The sequence below is a fragment of the Lepeophtheirus salmonis genome, chromosome 2 (genome assembly GCF_016086655.4).
Source record: "Lepeophtheirus salmonis chromosome 2, UVic_Lsal_1.4, whole genome shotgun sequence".
Taxonomy (NCBI): domain Eukaryota; kingdom Metazoa; phylum Arthropoda; class Copepoda; order Siphonostomatoida; family Caligidae; genus Lepeophtheirus; species Lepeophtheirus salmonis.
The window spans coordinates 1,610,424-1,627,037 of NC_052132.2; positions in this window are offsets into that span (position 1 = coordinate 1,610,424).

The following is a 16,614-nucleotide window of genomic DNA, read 5'->3' on the forward strand; positions in this document are numbered from 1 at the left end:
CTTTGAACAGATGTAAACCAAATTTTACATATGAACCGATTTAGACCGAATTAATCTGGTCCGAAACAAAAATCATAACATTCCAAGACCGGTCTAAGATTTCCCAACTGAAACCAATACTGTAAGATTCTACGAACAGTGGCCTTATACTTTGCCTTGCCAATTTTAAAACTAAGGAATGTTACGTAATATATATTCTTAATTATATTACGACACAGAGTATAATTTTGCTATCTCCATATCTTCATCATCTTCTTTTTTTTGTTTGTCGTAGTCATTCATTCAATTTCCCTTTTTCATATGAATTCAATTTTTCTTTTCCCGTTGCCACAATACCTATTTTTTGGGTTTTTTTATATTTTTTAACAAATTTTTGAAGCGGCATCCTATATCTGTAAAAAAAACTCTGAGATATCGGGAATGGATCTTATTAAATGAAAAAAAAAATCAATTTATTTGTGATAAAACAAACTTTCTGTCCAGAGGTCCGGAATCTGCTATGATCAGTATTAAACATAGCCCACGGTATGTAACTCAGAATTCCAGACAGCCTTTAATTTATGAATTAAGTCTGTATCTGTCTCCGTTTTGACCAAAGTTCGCATCTAGTACAAATGCCACATATTTTTATTACAGTATAGATGATTAATGTGTTAGTTAAAGGTGCAACCTGAACATAAAATTTCTAGAAATCACGGCTCCACGAATCTCTAAAGTCACCTTTAAAAAAAATAGCTTTTTTTAAACATGTAAGTCCCTGGACCATTCCGTTCACCAAATAAATACCTAAAAATCTCCTTCAAAGATTAGTCATTTTTTGTAAAATAGACAAAGGACCTAAAAGTTTCTAGAGGTAGATGAGAGAGAATACCTACTTGTACTTCTTATAAGAACTCAATCATAATTAATACACTTAAACACATATAATGCTTGTTGTTAGGATTGTAAATCATAAGCACTTTCGGTATGGGAAAAAAATCGATTATTAACATGGTAACACATACCACTCGAAGAATGTTTGAGAAAAGAGCAGCTTAGTTGTCCTGACGTTGAATTAAATTAGCTGCAAGTGGCTATGAGATGAATGAAATAAATACTAGTTCCACTCTGTATCAAGGAAGGATATTGGCAGGAATTTTTCTGTTTTCAACACTCAATTATACTCTGAGTCTAACAAGGACTTATCCTTACAACTCCCCATTTGCTACTCAGCGTTACTTTTCCTCATTCATGAGCACAAACACTCGTGCTTATATTTTATACTCATGTGTTATCCCCCCCCAAGAATGAAATAATAGTGATAAGTAACGGTTTGGAATATTTTATAAAATCCTCTTCAGGTTGTAATAACAACAAAATTCGCAACCTAAAGATCTTAAGATTTACAGCCCTACTTATAATATTTTATAACGAATAAATACTCGCAACTCACAAAAAACCTCGTTCCCATACTAATTGCTACTAATTGATATTAGCTACAATCAGCTTTTATGAAGGGAAAGAATGAGATAAGAAGTAAATAAAGACAAAGGCAATAATTACTCTGATGTCAATCCCCAATTCTACTCTGAGCACACACGAATGTTTAATTAGGTTTAAAATATGATTGAATATAGTAGTAAAGGAATTTAACTAGTTAACAGAATAAGAAAATTAATTTGTCTGCTTACCAATTCCATAAATAAACCGGACAAGCTATAAAATACACCGGATTTTCATCTCTTACTATAAACAAAAAGGCGAAGCATGCTTGTTAGCTTCAGTAGATTCATGAATTATGTTTTTTTTTTTTCTGATGCAAGATATCACCTTTTATGATACCACATATGACGTCATTTTATCATTTTCCGTAATTACTTTTTCTTCTCATTGCAATATTCAGCTTGTTAATCTAGTTCAAAGAGTGTATTCATTGAGGTAACAAAGTTAGATATAGAGTAATATTCAAGTGTACTCAACACCCCTAGCGGACAAAAAAGTATCAGTGTAGCCCACTATATTTGGACAAATATTGATCACGTAGTGTTTGTTCGACCACTTGTTTTAAAAATTCTGATAGGATTGTTATCAACAAAACACAAAATACATAAGAGGTTATTTGGAGGAGCCCAGTATTTTGTATAAATTATATAAATAATTACTCAATAATACCTCAATACAAAACTTTTAAATACTAAGGTAATTATGATCCTTGATGGCATACAAACAGAATGATTAAAAATATACAAATATATAAGTATTTGTATTGCATAGACCTAAAAGCTATCTACTTATATGTTTCATACAATAATGATTTAAAATATATTAAGAGGAAATGTTTGTAGTTAATCTTTTAAGAATGTATTGGTGATAATTTGCATGTTTTGTAGGAGTAATTAAGAAGCATTATTTACATAAATGACAAAATACATACAATCCCTGATATTTTTTTAAAGGTTGGTTTAAATGTCAATATTAATTTGTTTTGATATCAAGTACTATGTATTATAGACATATGTTATTGTTAGGTAACTGACATTCTTTTGTAATTAGCGTTCAAACTGTTTGTCTGATTGTATGGGTCCTTGCTTTTGAATGAGTAAATTACTATAGAAAAAAAATGTAAGTCAAAACTTTTGTAAATGAATTTATAGATTTAGGCTTGCAATATTTGTTGAGAAAAAGTTGAGTTTAAGGGAAGGGAAGAAAAAAACAAAAGTCACAACCCTATTAGTATAGTATTGTAAATTATAAGCATTTTTAGTGTGTTTTTTTTTTTTTTTTTTTTTTTTTTGTAGTGGACAATATCAACATGGTTTTATATTTTCTAAAGCTGTTGTCGTTATTCTTTAACTCTATAGAATTAAGATTGTATCGGTACTACACTAGTGCAGTCCCATCTTGCCCTGTTATTGGTTGTTGCCCCAAATTTTAAAGCACCCTCTATAAGGCATCATTTTCACTAATATTAGAGTGCCGTAATCAAAGTTTTGTTATTGAGGAGGGGGAAGACTGGGGTTACTATAGATAACTCACCATTAATTAGGTAGATAATTATTACTGTTGAAACAGTTATTGGGGGGCCTGGCCTCCTCCAATGATTACAGCCCTGTATTTCAGTAAAGTATTGCAGTTTACCATTTGAATTAGTTCCAGAAACCTTTAAGTATCTTGGAATATAGTCAATATTTTACCATTATTCTTAATTTAGGCCTTATTAGAATCTAAATTAGGATTATTAAACTTATCGAAGATTGGTTTATGATGACGTCATTGGTAAATATCTATAGTGATATTATTTATCAAATATTGTTTATTAAAAGGTTTTTGTGTTCAATGTGGAGACGTACTAAACATTTAGGACGGGATCGGATAGGATGTCAAAATTTCTGGACCAATGTATCCCTATTAAGGAGATAACATATCATTATAGGCCCTATTATAACGCTCAGAGTATAATTAATGATCGACGTTGGAGTCATTTCTGGATATGTCCTTGCTGGATTTGGATTGAGATTTGGGTCATACTATTTGTAGCTCATCTTATCAAACGTTATGAAAGCTAAGCTTCTCTCCTCCTCCAAAAACATTTTTTAAATTGTCAAGTTTTTTTGTTTTTTTTACCTACCAAAAGCGATTTTTTACAACTCTATCTATATTTTGTTGTAAATATTAGTGTTATATGTAGGTAGAACGATTTTACTGTAGTATATCTAGTAACATGTGTTACAATAAAATAGCAAATATTATTCTATGAGTCTATGCAAATTACTAGTATTTATCTTCCATTCAAAAAGCATTACTAATTACTAGTTACTAAAATATTAGATCATAGATACATAAATTTTCTTACTGATCATTACTTTAGATATACATACATATGTAGTTGAGGTAGCCAGTGTGTACTTTTGTTATTCTTAGCATTAATTAAGGATACAACGTACACACATCTGTTACAAGTAATAAACTGTTAATTATTTCAATGTTTAGTTTATAATCTATATTGATTTAATTAACCTCATGGGTACAGTCGAATATTCGAACATAATTGTGAAGAAATAACACTATGAAACAGCATTTTCACCCCACCTGATAAAATCCACATTTATTATTGTTATTTAAGACAAAGAACCATTAAAATTTTTAACTACAGTAGGTTTGACTTTAGAGTCTTTTTCTTTAAATCACGTTTTTAGAGTATAATTTTGATTCAGAGCTATTTTTTGAAATGAAATAAAGATATAGATAAAAATTAAAGGCAATAACAATTGATAAAAAACATTTGAGCATTTGAAAGATAAAAGAACAGCCTCAAAATAACAAAAAACGTGTCCATGGCGTACCACACTGTCATGAACAAATCCAAATTTGGATGGAAGGTGCAGTGGACATTATTCTCCAAGACACCCCAAACTTCACAGCCCAAGGGTTGAAATCAGGGCTGGAGTCTAGAAGTCCGCCATATAGTTGATGCATAAGTTTTGGTTCTTTTTAGTTGTATGTAGCTGTAATGGACTTTGCGATGTTGTAGGCAGTCCAGGTGGGGATGCCAATTGTCTCTACAGACTTTTTATTACAGACAACGGCGCGGAAGATATCGCACACGCTTTGCCTTTTTGTTGATGCTCTGACATTTTTACTCATTTTTTTGTGTCAGCTGTCATTTGGTTCTATAATAGAAACTCATGATTAAAAATAACGGGGATAACATCCTTAGCTTTGTGTCCCGCACTGTATATAAACAAACAAAAAATGTGGTGAAGTCGTACTTCCCCTTATCAGAGAAATAACCACAAAAAAAATGTTTAAACACTCTAAACACAGTAAGTTAAGTTTAGGCCAAGGAGCTTGATTTTGGTACCGACCCTCTCTGAATCATTCAGGTTCTTATTAACAAACTTCTCTATGTATTTATAACTTTCACGTGATGTGATTTTCTTGATTCTTTTTATATTCTGTCTCTCACTCATTATATAAACCTACCATTAAAACTACAGACATTTCTTTTCTGTATCAGTAGGAAAACTGACAAAATTGACAATGTATCAAATATATATTTCCTCCGTGGTATTTACTTTGTACTTAGATATTCTAAGTATATAATAATGATTGGAGCATAGAAAAATATAAAACACTCTTCAGATTCCCAACTTTTATAAACTTTAACAAGAAATAAATGCTTAAGATTTGCAACTCTAGCCAACATATGGAATATTCATATTTTTTCCATACTCCCTTATTTCTACGAGTATTTCCTTAATTTAACTTTGACGTTCTTCAAGCCGACAATTTTATGAAAATTACTCAATCTCGCCCGTTATATCTGGAAAATAAGACTTTCCTTGAACTCGAATAATAGTTATTTCTATTATAAAAAGTAATTCAATTACCTTTGAAATATTAATTTTTTGTATTATTATGAATTTGTATCTCTTCACTTAAAGACAAACTATAATTTTTACTAGTGCGATCAAAAATGAGGAATTTATTAGACTTTGAACGAGAGAGTATATTTTTGGTCCTTTTTTTTGTACTTACAATAAATTTTCTCCGATTCAAAAAAAGATACATAAATAATTAAAAAAATATTTTAAATCTGGAAACATGTACCTATAAAATAAATTTAATTCTTATATTTAGATCGTTCTAGTGGGGGAACAAACCCCTAGAAATCATGAAGATGTTTGAATTTTTATATATTAAAATAACCACTCCGTCACCCATAAAACCAAAATATTAGACTATAGATCATTATGTTTCTCTCAGTAAACGCAGTCAGGAACAACCCCAACTCAGTCACAAGGCAAAAAAAAAAAAAAAAATACAAGTTGTTGAAATTTAGTTGACTAGTGTTATCAAAACTTGAAAACATTATTGTAATAATGATGAATTACATTTCTAGTATCACTCCTCATAAGGACATTATAAAACTATAGACGCTGGTTCTTTTTTTTTTTTGTTAAAATAAAAATTAATGATTTAAAAAGGATACATTACATTGGTATTATGTGAAAATTATCACAAACTCAAACTTGACCGAACTCAAAAATTAGTACCCGTATACTGCCAACAGGAACTGTATTCGACACAAAACTTGACCGAACTCAAAAATTAATAGACTTATACTCCGACAAGAACTGGATTCGACACAAAACTCAACCAAACTCGAAAATTAATATACAAATATTGCTAACACAAACTCTTCTCGACACAGAACTCAAAAATACTTGAGCTCAACCGATCTTAAAATTTTTGACGAGAATCCCACACTACAATATACATAATACATACAGTTTGTGGAACCACATCACGTATTATTATGCGTAAATCCGTTAGGAGTGCATTGGAAGATGCAAGATATCTTTAAACTAGATATTAATCAAAAATAAAATTATTTCTATTGCAACTCTCAAAACTGCATCATAATATCAGCCTAATAGGTTGTTTTAATATCCGACAGTCTGTAAATGTAATATTTATAAACCTAGATAGCTTTGACGTTTTAATTTTAATGAGGCTAATTATAGCGTTGTTGCTATTTTCCAACATATACATATGTACCAGTAAATTATACAAACATATGGATTGACCATATGCTTGTATACACTTTTTTGCATCTTCATCTATAAAAATTCTCAAAGATTGATGAGTCGGGAATTATGATTTTTTTTTTCCCGAAAAATTCATATTTGAAATTTAATTTTGGAAATTTTTGGAGAATAGCTGCGGATTTTTGATTTTTTTCCAAAAAATTCAATATTTTGTGAATTACTATGGATTTTTGTAAAATTTTCAGAAAAAAATTAATATTTGAAATTTTTTTTTTTTCTAAAAATTTAATTTGTTGTGAACAGCTGTATATTTTTTAAATTATTTTCCAAAACATTTAATATTTAAAAAAAAAATTGATTTTTTTGTGAACAGCTGTGGATTTAAAAAAATAAAAATTGGATATTAAATTTTGAAATTTTTCGTCCAAAAAATTTGATTTTTGAAATATTTTGTGAATAGATTTTTGAAATGCCGTTATCTAACTATGATTTAACTTCCAAAGAAGACACGTTTGAGGAAGAGAAAAACTGTTTTTTTGAATTTGTTAATATTTGGAAAATTAAAATACAATAAATATTAATTATTTTTTAATTTTTTAATCAAAGCAAAGTTTTTATTTTTGGAATTGTTTCACAAGTCGATATTTAACTATTAGTCCAACAAAAACCCAAAATTTCATGAGTGTATAAAAAAGTTCCTGAACGCCATAGATATGATTAAAAAGAGAATTTGTTCAGGGAAATGAAGACATATGAAGCGCTTCTCAAACAATGGATTACAGACAGTAAGAAAATCAACTAAGAATGGAAACCTTCTCACGCCATTGTAAAAATACAATCTTGGTGTAACGGATAACTTAAAACATTTTGGACAAAATTATTAGGCCTTCCTCTTTATCACAAGTGAACTCCCCATGATATTTTCAAATGAAATGTCAATCAAGTTTTTAGAAGGACAAAGGACCGCTTCTTAGTCCGTATTGAGTCATCTTAGGACAAAATCCAAGAAAAAACTGTGTTGCCTTCATTCAAGGCGATAACAATGTATATAACAAATGTTAGTAATGTCAAGGGTTACTATTTTGAATATCCCTTGTATATCTTCCTTTGTATGCATAAATCTTCAAAATGTATTTAAAAACTGTGTCAATCGGCTCATTCAGACTGTTGTAATTTTAAAATTACTAAAAAAACCGTTTTTAAATAAAGGCAACCTGTTGTCTACGGACAACATATATAGCATGGGTAAAAACAAATTTACGGGTTTTTTTAAATTGAATAAATAACTCCTTATAACTAATTAATAAAATGTTTATTAAAATTAATAATAAACTTCAAAATATATACAAAATTTGACCCCTCAGCTGCACTGCACAATTTGAAATGAGGGCGAAAAATCCTACACTCCATACCGATTTCTTCCGTTTCTGGATTATGGAGTCCTCGAGTTACACTTAAATGTCGGATTGGCTGGCCTTCCTTCATGGACCCAGCAATCCACTTGCCGTTCCTCCTGATGTAAGACAGATCCACCGTATAAAGTTTCTATTATTTTTTTAACAGTCAACAAAGGTAGATGCTTGAGAATGATTATCAGCTATTGGGAACTTTCAATCTTCTTCCGCTACATAGTGGCCCTTAAAATTGTGATGGGAGTACGGACATAGCTTTAGAGGCCTAGCCTATTGAAATTTGCCTTAATATTCTGATAGGTGATGGAAAATTCAGAACACATAGCTCAAATTGATACATTTCAGTCGAAATCAACCAATTGGTATCCAAATTTTTCTGACCAGGTTGTCCAAATCTTTAGGTCCGTACTACGGACCAATTTGTGCTTTTTATCTGGTCTCAGATGTTCTGAACAGTCCTTTCGGTCACTCCGACGATTTCTGCCATTTTCTTGTAAGATAAACTCTAAAAATCTGAGGGCTCCAATAGCATTATTGGTTGAGAAGAGTATCCACTATTTTAGGTGTAAAAAGCTAACCAGAAAATTGTTACCCACCCTGTAAATAAAGTAAATCTATATAGCTGATAATATAAAATTAGATAATTGATTTGAACGTAGATGTCTAAAGTTTAATATTTAATTAGACATTAAGGAGGAGAATTATTACTTAAGTATGTATAACATTTTGCAGAGAGAGAATAAATCAATATAAAGCATTCTTTGCCTGGGTGAGAGGCCCTTCCTATTAAAAAAAAAGGTGCGTTATTTTTTCATCAATTTATCCTATCTTAGTAGGACTACATATTATATTAAATTTCTATCTTTTTGCTAGGGAAAGTTCAGGTAGTTATATATTCTCAAGTTATATATATATAACTTGAGAGGACTCAAGTCCTCTTGACATTTGATTATATCATAAAATTTAAATAAGTTTATGTCATCTTTGAATAGGCTTTATGATGCAACTACTTTTATAGTTTCATCAATTTAACGATTTATTATTTATGTGATTTTTTAACCAAAGCACATTGTCTGCACGTTGATTTATACTTTTTATTTTATTTAAACGTTCCTTTTAAGCTTTGGTTCGTGATGTGTAGCATGACGAATTTTTTGCAAGAAAGACTCCAAATAAATATTCAATTTGCCCATAAATTTTTTCCAATAACTAAAGCTGATTTATGTTCTTCTAATTGATAAATTGTATGAATACATTTTAAAACTCCTTATTTTACAAAAAGGGGAAATGATTAACGATCAACTTGAATAATATCATTAAACCTAAAATAGTCTTTATTTTTAGGTGTTTTTTTAAATAATATCATCTATGTAAATAGAAAAATAATTTATTCACAAATGTTTTTAGCTTATTTTTTAATGAATAGATTATGACCGATAAATTTTTATTCTTTTTTTCTTTTCCTCTTGGTAATTTCCTCCCCTGAATACACAGTATTAGATAAAATAACGAAGGGAAATTAACCAATGCAGAATATTGTCAACAAAAATTGAAATTTTTAGTCAGTTTTGAGTTTTGAAACTACTTAGAACTAAACCTATGATACTCTTGAAACCAAAATTTTTTTGGCTTAAAGCCAATTTAGTTTTTGAAAATGTAAATGCTTCATTTACTTTTTTTATTGAAAGGCTTAGTTTAAAATATTGAACTTCTAATTAAATAATTGTTTTTCCTTTTGAATTATGTTTAATTGAAAACTAGAGTAAGTTTCCCCGACTTTCAGAATTAAAATTAATTCTGAACTCTACTGTTTCATATGAAAGAAAAATTAAAGAATTATTATCGTTGCATGCTCTGTATATTTACACACTTTTTTAAAAGTAGATTTTAAGGTTTAGAGAAGAAAATATATTCAAGTTGAAGTCCTTTGTGTTCATTCCCTCTTCTTATTTTTCTACTCTAAACCTTAAAATCTACTTAGGAATAAAGTTTCCAAAGATACATACCAAGGTTCAGCGAGAATAATTCTTGAAATTTTAGAGTCCTTTATTTATTTTTGTTGTATATGAAATAGTCGTTTGCTAGTCCTTTTTTCATAAGAATGTTATTTAAAGACAGCTGTTGCCTTAAAGGCCAAAAAATTGTCACTAGAACCATCTCTAAAAATTTTTAGCAAAATCCATTATTTGGTTTGCCTGTGATTGTTGGACACATAGACGGACATTTGCATTTAATATATGTATAAGTAAAAGAAAGGTAAAGGAGGATGGTTAAAATTCATGTTTATTTATAACCTTTGGCACAAATAGTCTCATATTTATTTTCATTCACAAATTCAAATAGGAGACAAGTTTCACCATTGTATTTTTTATTGATAAAAAATTCGTAGAATGAAAAAACTAAGGTGAATGTATATGTATTGCAATTTTTATTTTGTTCCAAAGCCATGAAATATTATGTGTTCCAACACGGGCAATTTTCAAATAGTCAATTTTCCTTTGGGCAATTTTTCTCCTCAGGCAATTTTTTTTGGTGTATTTGTAATAACACCCCTTCTAATTTCATCCACACTTTCATCGGCTTCGTGTATTTTTTTAAAGAGAGTAATAACAACTTTTACTCAATTAGAACCGAGTATTTACTATTGATGAAAATCGGCATGAAAAAAATTTATCGTCTACGGAGTTATATACCTTAGAGCCGACTAAATAAAAAAATATTTTGTCAAATAATTTTAAATGAGCGTTATGGGTAAAAGTGTAAAAAATATTATGTAACTTTTAAACACATAAAATATTACACAAAATGTTTTTATACATATATCATTATTTATAGTTGTCTTTCATGAACAAACTTTAATGAAGATAACTCAATTAATTAAAATTATCGTCAGAAAATGATCGCATTACTAGAATAATTAGAATACAAAAATTACTTTATAAGTCATTCATCGAACCATGATGGTCGATTAAAGGGATGTGTAATGCCTATTGGGCATTATGTAGAGCGCAAGGAGAAGGCTAGAGATATACGGGCTCACATTAACTACTAATCAGAGATAGACGGGCTTGATACTTTTGAATTGTCTGTTAATCACCATGATTACGGCAAAAATTACGGATCGATTTTGATAAAACTTAGTACGAAGGTGATCTCAGTATTAGACCATTAAATTTGAAGTTGTCAAAAGTCAAGGTTAAGGTACACAAAACTTAAAAAAATGCATAATTGAGCATAACTTTGGAACTAATTGGGATATATAACTCAATTTGATTTTAAGCGGAGCTTTTGTGCTCTTCCGAGTGCCCATTCCAGTTATATATATCACTCTAGATTAATGTGTTTAATACTAGAGTTAATTAATTATTTTTATAGGTATTTAATGGCATTCTCAATAGTAACACAGGTTAATAGAGGAGTACAAGTAAACGTATTTTCTCCTCAATCAATTCCAGTATTAATGAACTGTTTAACTAGACTATGTAGCATCTATTTTTGTATACCGAAATCCCGTAATAAGAATATCTATCTAAATGCCTTCGTCAGCTTCTGGAGACATCAAGAAAAGCAAGTCCCTTTAGCGTTCCTTAACCCTTTCCTAGATCTTGTCCTGTAGCTCTGCTTACTTCTGGCAGCCCACGAATAGGTGAGAAGAAGTTTTGGATATATATGCCGTGGTGTCTGTAAGATATTACGGACATCAAAGCTCTTAAAATTTTTGTAATCACATTTATTTAAAAATGGCTAAAAGATGCATTGTAAGGTTAGTACTTTATATATTATTTTAATACCTGTAAGTAATTAGTTGTGTCATATAAGCCTTAATTACAGAAAAACTTCAGAAATACAAAATATTATGCATATCTAACTATTGAGTGGCTGCCCCTCACGTCCACTTTTAATTGAGTTACGGCGATACTGGTGATGAATGAGACAGGGTGAAATGAACAGTTTAAAGCTATACATGTGCGATGTAATTATAAGCATTTCTTGCTGATTTTTAAAAGCATATGATGACGTCACAAACAAATATGAACTACTTTGATTATACACTGTACAGTCATCACTTTTTACATAAGTACTCCTACAAAAAGGGAAATATTACCCGTCGATACTGATAGATTTATGACAAATACCCAGGTAAAAATGAATACCCGCCTATAAATAAAGATCCTTTTTTTTTCTAGAGATTTAGTCAATGAGACCAATTAGTTTCTATTAACGTTTTTTTCCGATGTCATAAATTATATCATTTTTTTAAATATATGAAAAAAATTCCACCCTTTATGAAAATATTAAAATTCATTTTTCAACACATGTAATAGGCGTCAAGACGGCAATTATATAAATCAAAGTAAGTTACTTAGACATTTAATCTAAGCTAAATAAACAACATTATTCTCTAATGGAAGTCAGTATGCCATTTCAATAACTTAGGAAAGTGTGCATAGGTAAATATTATTATTGTTTCTACAAACGATAGAAAGTGTTTTGTTTTTTAAATATGTTCGAAATCTGAAGGCCTTAGGGTCTCAAAATGTTCTTTTTAGTTTACTTAATTGGCTAACTTTTAAACATTTTGACAAATATTTAGAGGTAGTTCAACAGCCCTAAAGTTTTGAAATTTTGAACTTTTTTAGAAAAAATAAATGTGTTTTTAGATAAACAATTTTTTTTGAACAATATGGTATACATTTTTATGTGAATTCCATAACTATGTTTCCAAAAGAACGATAAGTGTAGTTACATGAATGGTAAATTTCCACCTATCTGTCTGTCCTTTTAGCAAGGTCACATATTGTTTCCTTAGATAAACACAAAATTCAAATTTGGATGACTTTGAGCAGGGTGACCTTTGTATGTAATTTATTTGAAGAAAAATACTTATATATTAAGTCAGAAATGTTTTAAAAAAAATTACATAGTTAATTTATCAGGAGTTGTGTTTATATAAATATAAATTTTCTTGATCAGTTGAGCCCGAGAGCAACGAGGAGTTAAACAATATCCTGCCTTTTGGTAGTCAATAATATAAAATGATATTAAGATATATACAAAATATCTAATTTAATTCTTCATGTACAATATATGTACTTATAGCTTTTTTCCTCATGTCAGGTTGTCGTAGTATCTTAATTACAGTATGGGATTTCGTATCTAATTCTTAGGGAGATGCTGGGCTTCAGACAATAAATCAACTTTTTTAGAATTGCTGACCTCACTTTGCAAGATCCAATGTGATAAGGCAAGTAAGTGCCTGAAAACCCATTCAAAATGTGAGGATTCGTTGATTGACATTTTCAGATAAAATCAAAATACAGAAAGAGCTGTGAAACTTCTGGAAGATAAGATATGGCCGCTACCATTTCATTAATGGAAAACATGTTCGGTTTTATTTCAGCTTCATCCAGGGGTGGAAATCCTAGAGGAAAGGAAGGGCAGGCCTCTCCCTCTCAAGTCAAGAAGCTACCCTTAATATAATTATTCAAATATCTTCCCTCTATAATTATTATCTAAATTTTTAATGGAATAAAGCCCCCCCCGCACTTCCCAACTATTGTACATGTTTGGATACCTCCCTATATTTTCCATAAAATGAAAAAGAAGTTAATCACATAGCTAGTGAAAAAAATCGTGTGCCACTTGCCACTTGGGGCATGTTAAATAAAGAAACCGAAAATCAACATGGTACGCCTGACAATTTGAAGAATGTTTTGAGGGAGAGCAGCTAAACTGTCATTATGTTTCATTAGATCAGTCTTGAAGAGGGAATTGGAGGGAAAGAAAATAAACAAGGACAAAGGCAATAATTACTCTGATCCTCAATCTTCAACTCTACTCTGAGACCAACAAGGACTTACAATTATAACTCTGCATCAAATCCTCAGAATGACTCTCGATCATTTATGAGCACACAAGAATGTTCAATCAGGTTTTAAATATAATTGAACTTAGTTGAAAAGGAAGTTCATTGCTCAGGAGTTAAATAATAGCTGACAACAGCTGATGAAAAGAGAATTCATTCTTCAGATATTGAATTACAAAAAACCGATCTAGCTAAAAAATACAGCGGATTTTCATCACATAGGTGTTTATTTGTTGATCTAAATAATTGATATAGGAGCTATACGTAAATAAAAGCTCATATTGGTAAGTTTTTAATTACATTTTGTACAATGGTAGTATATAATCATATATTTTTAATTAATTTTCCCGTTTGGAAATTAGTAGTTGTACTTTATTGCAATTCATATTGTATTATAATTAATCATGAATAAAGTCATATTTTTTTAAAAGGAGGTTATAAGGTTGAAAACCTGACGTGTGATTTCGCTGTTCCACTTTCTTTGTTTATTTCTTGATTATTTAAATATTACCATTTATTCATTATTTTATTTATATAAAAAAAATTAGCTACATAATTTTGTGCATTCTTAAAAACTACAATTACATTTCAGATATTATTTAATGAGAAACAAATTGTTAATACTTCTTATAATTTTTTCTCTCAAAATTGACCATTTTATAAATTCTTACTCTTAAATTTTCACTAATTTTTATTAGAAATTAGAAATATTTTACGACTAACTTATTCTGAGCTCTAATTATTTACATTACACAAATCAAATAAAAAATCCTTTTGAGCTCTATATTCAATTCTACTTGTAGCTGACACGTTGATTCCAAATTTGTAATTAGTTATTCCGTATCAAATCTATTTCTCGAGAATTTTCAATTTAAATCTTTCAAGTATGTTTACCCATTTCATAGGTTTGAGACAACTTTTTATTAAAAAAGATCAGTTACCCGCATGAAAATTAGTTTATTCTTTAAAAATAAAAAATACGAACAGATAAACAAAAAGGCAAAATTTTCTTAGTTAATATAAAAAAACCCGGGTTTTTTTTGTCTTTTAACTTCGTTTATGTTTTTTCTCATTTTTTTAAATTGGTTGAAATTATTTAATTTAAAGCTATTCCATTGTAATGAAAAGCATTATCCATTTATTCAAGTAATTTGAATATATACAAAAGAACAGTTGTAATATAAAGAGATAATATATTTCGACTTTTAATATATATATTTAAAAAGACATTAAATGCAATAGAAAGTATGGTTTGATCGTATTGCTCCTCACTATGGACTTATAAAATCTGTTCCGTCCCTGATATCGATCCTCACAAAATGATCAAACTTTCAATTGCCCTCAAAGAGTACCAACGTCAGTTTATGAATATAATTTTATTTGAAAAAAAAGAAGTATTGTAGTAAAATAATGTATCTTTTATGAATGAAAACAATTTATCATTATTCTTAGCGTAAGCCTAATGAGAGTATTTATTAATTTTGTAGAAATTGTTGAAGATTGATTGATTAGGGCGCCAACAAACAATGTTTGTTCTTTGGGATGGTTTTATCGTCAGATCGGATTCAGACACGTTCTTAATATTTAGGACGAGACTGATACATCTCTCAAAAAACTAAATATATAATAGTTGTGGATAAAATATTAAAATCTGAGGATTAATAATTCAAAATCTATTTCCTTTGCACCTACGTTGACAGTACATGCACTTTGTATTTGTGTTAGTTCCCAGATACTGAAAAAATATCCATACTTACACTTGCAGTTTCAAAGTTGAAATTTTTCGCCTAATATGATTATACACCGAAATAAAACATTATCAATTGGCCAAAGATGTTGATGGAGGGCGAGCTTATTCTTATTCTGCACATCGATCAAACTTCATTTGACCACTAAAATACCCAATGCTTACATTCACATTTATTAATTACATCTATTACACATTATATAATCTATATTTCTTATTCCAGTAGTACTTTAAATGCTGATTACGAATCCCTAATAAGTTTTATTTGTTTGAGAAAAATTACTTTTGAGTAAGAACAAAAATCAGTTATCTACTTAAAAATAACCATATTATTTGGCAAATTTTATTTTAATTCCAAGTGAAGGCGAATATTAGATATGGGATTATTCAATCCTACGATAATTCAAATTAAAGATTTAAAAAAAAACACAGTTTCTTAAAGTATTTGTCAGAAGGAAATTACGTTTTATTTTTTCATTTTGTTTTGAAGGCAAATAAATTTATTGGAATCTGAAGTTAAGGGGTATGAGCGTTTTTAACTTAATAGTAGTTTGCTTACCGTATTTTGGCTCAGAATTTGAAACCAAATACATTAAATAAGTTGTATTAGTCCATTACTATACTGAAATTACTCTGGCAAAAGAGTAGACATCAAAGTTCATTGTCACGTTAAAAATATATTAAAGACTAAAAGCTTGGCAACCTCGCGTGATAAAATTCATAAATTTCTTACTAGATTAATGGAATGTGCATATACATAGATTGTAGAGTCATAAATTGTATACTTTATTATTACTTCATACTAGCGAGAGTACCCAACAAACAAAAAAAGCAGACACTTTGCTTCAATAGTATAGATATGCACTCATCTTTTCTTTTCTTTTGTAATATGACACGCTGAGCTGTAGGTCAGCCATGCTCATAGGTACATTGTTATTTCTTCAATCAAGTAGTCACATAGTTCCAAGATATTAAACGCACACTCAAAAATGAGTCCTCTGCAGATATACAGATACACTATCCTTTAACAATATAGATATTACTTATCAAATATTATTT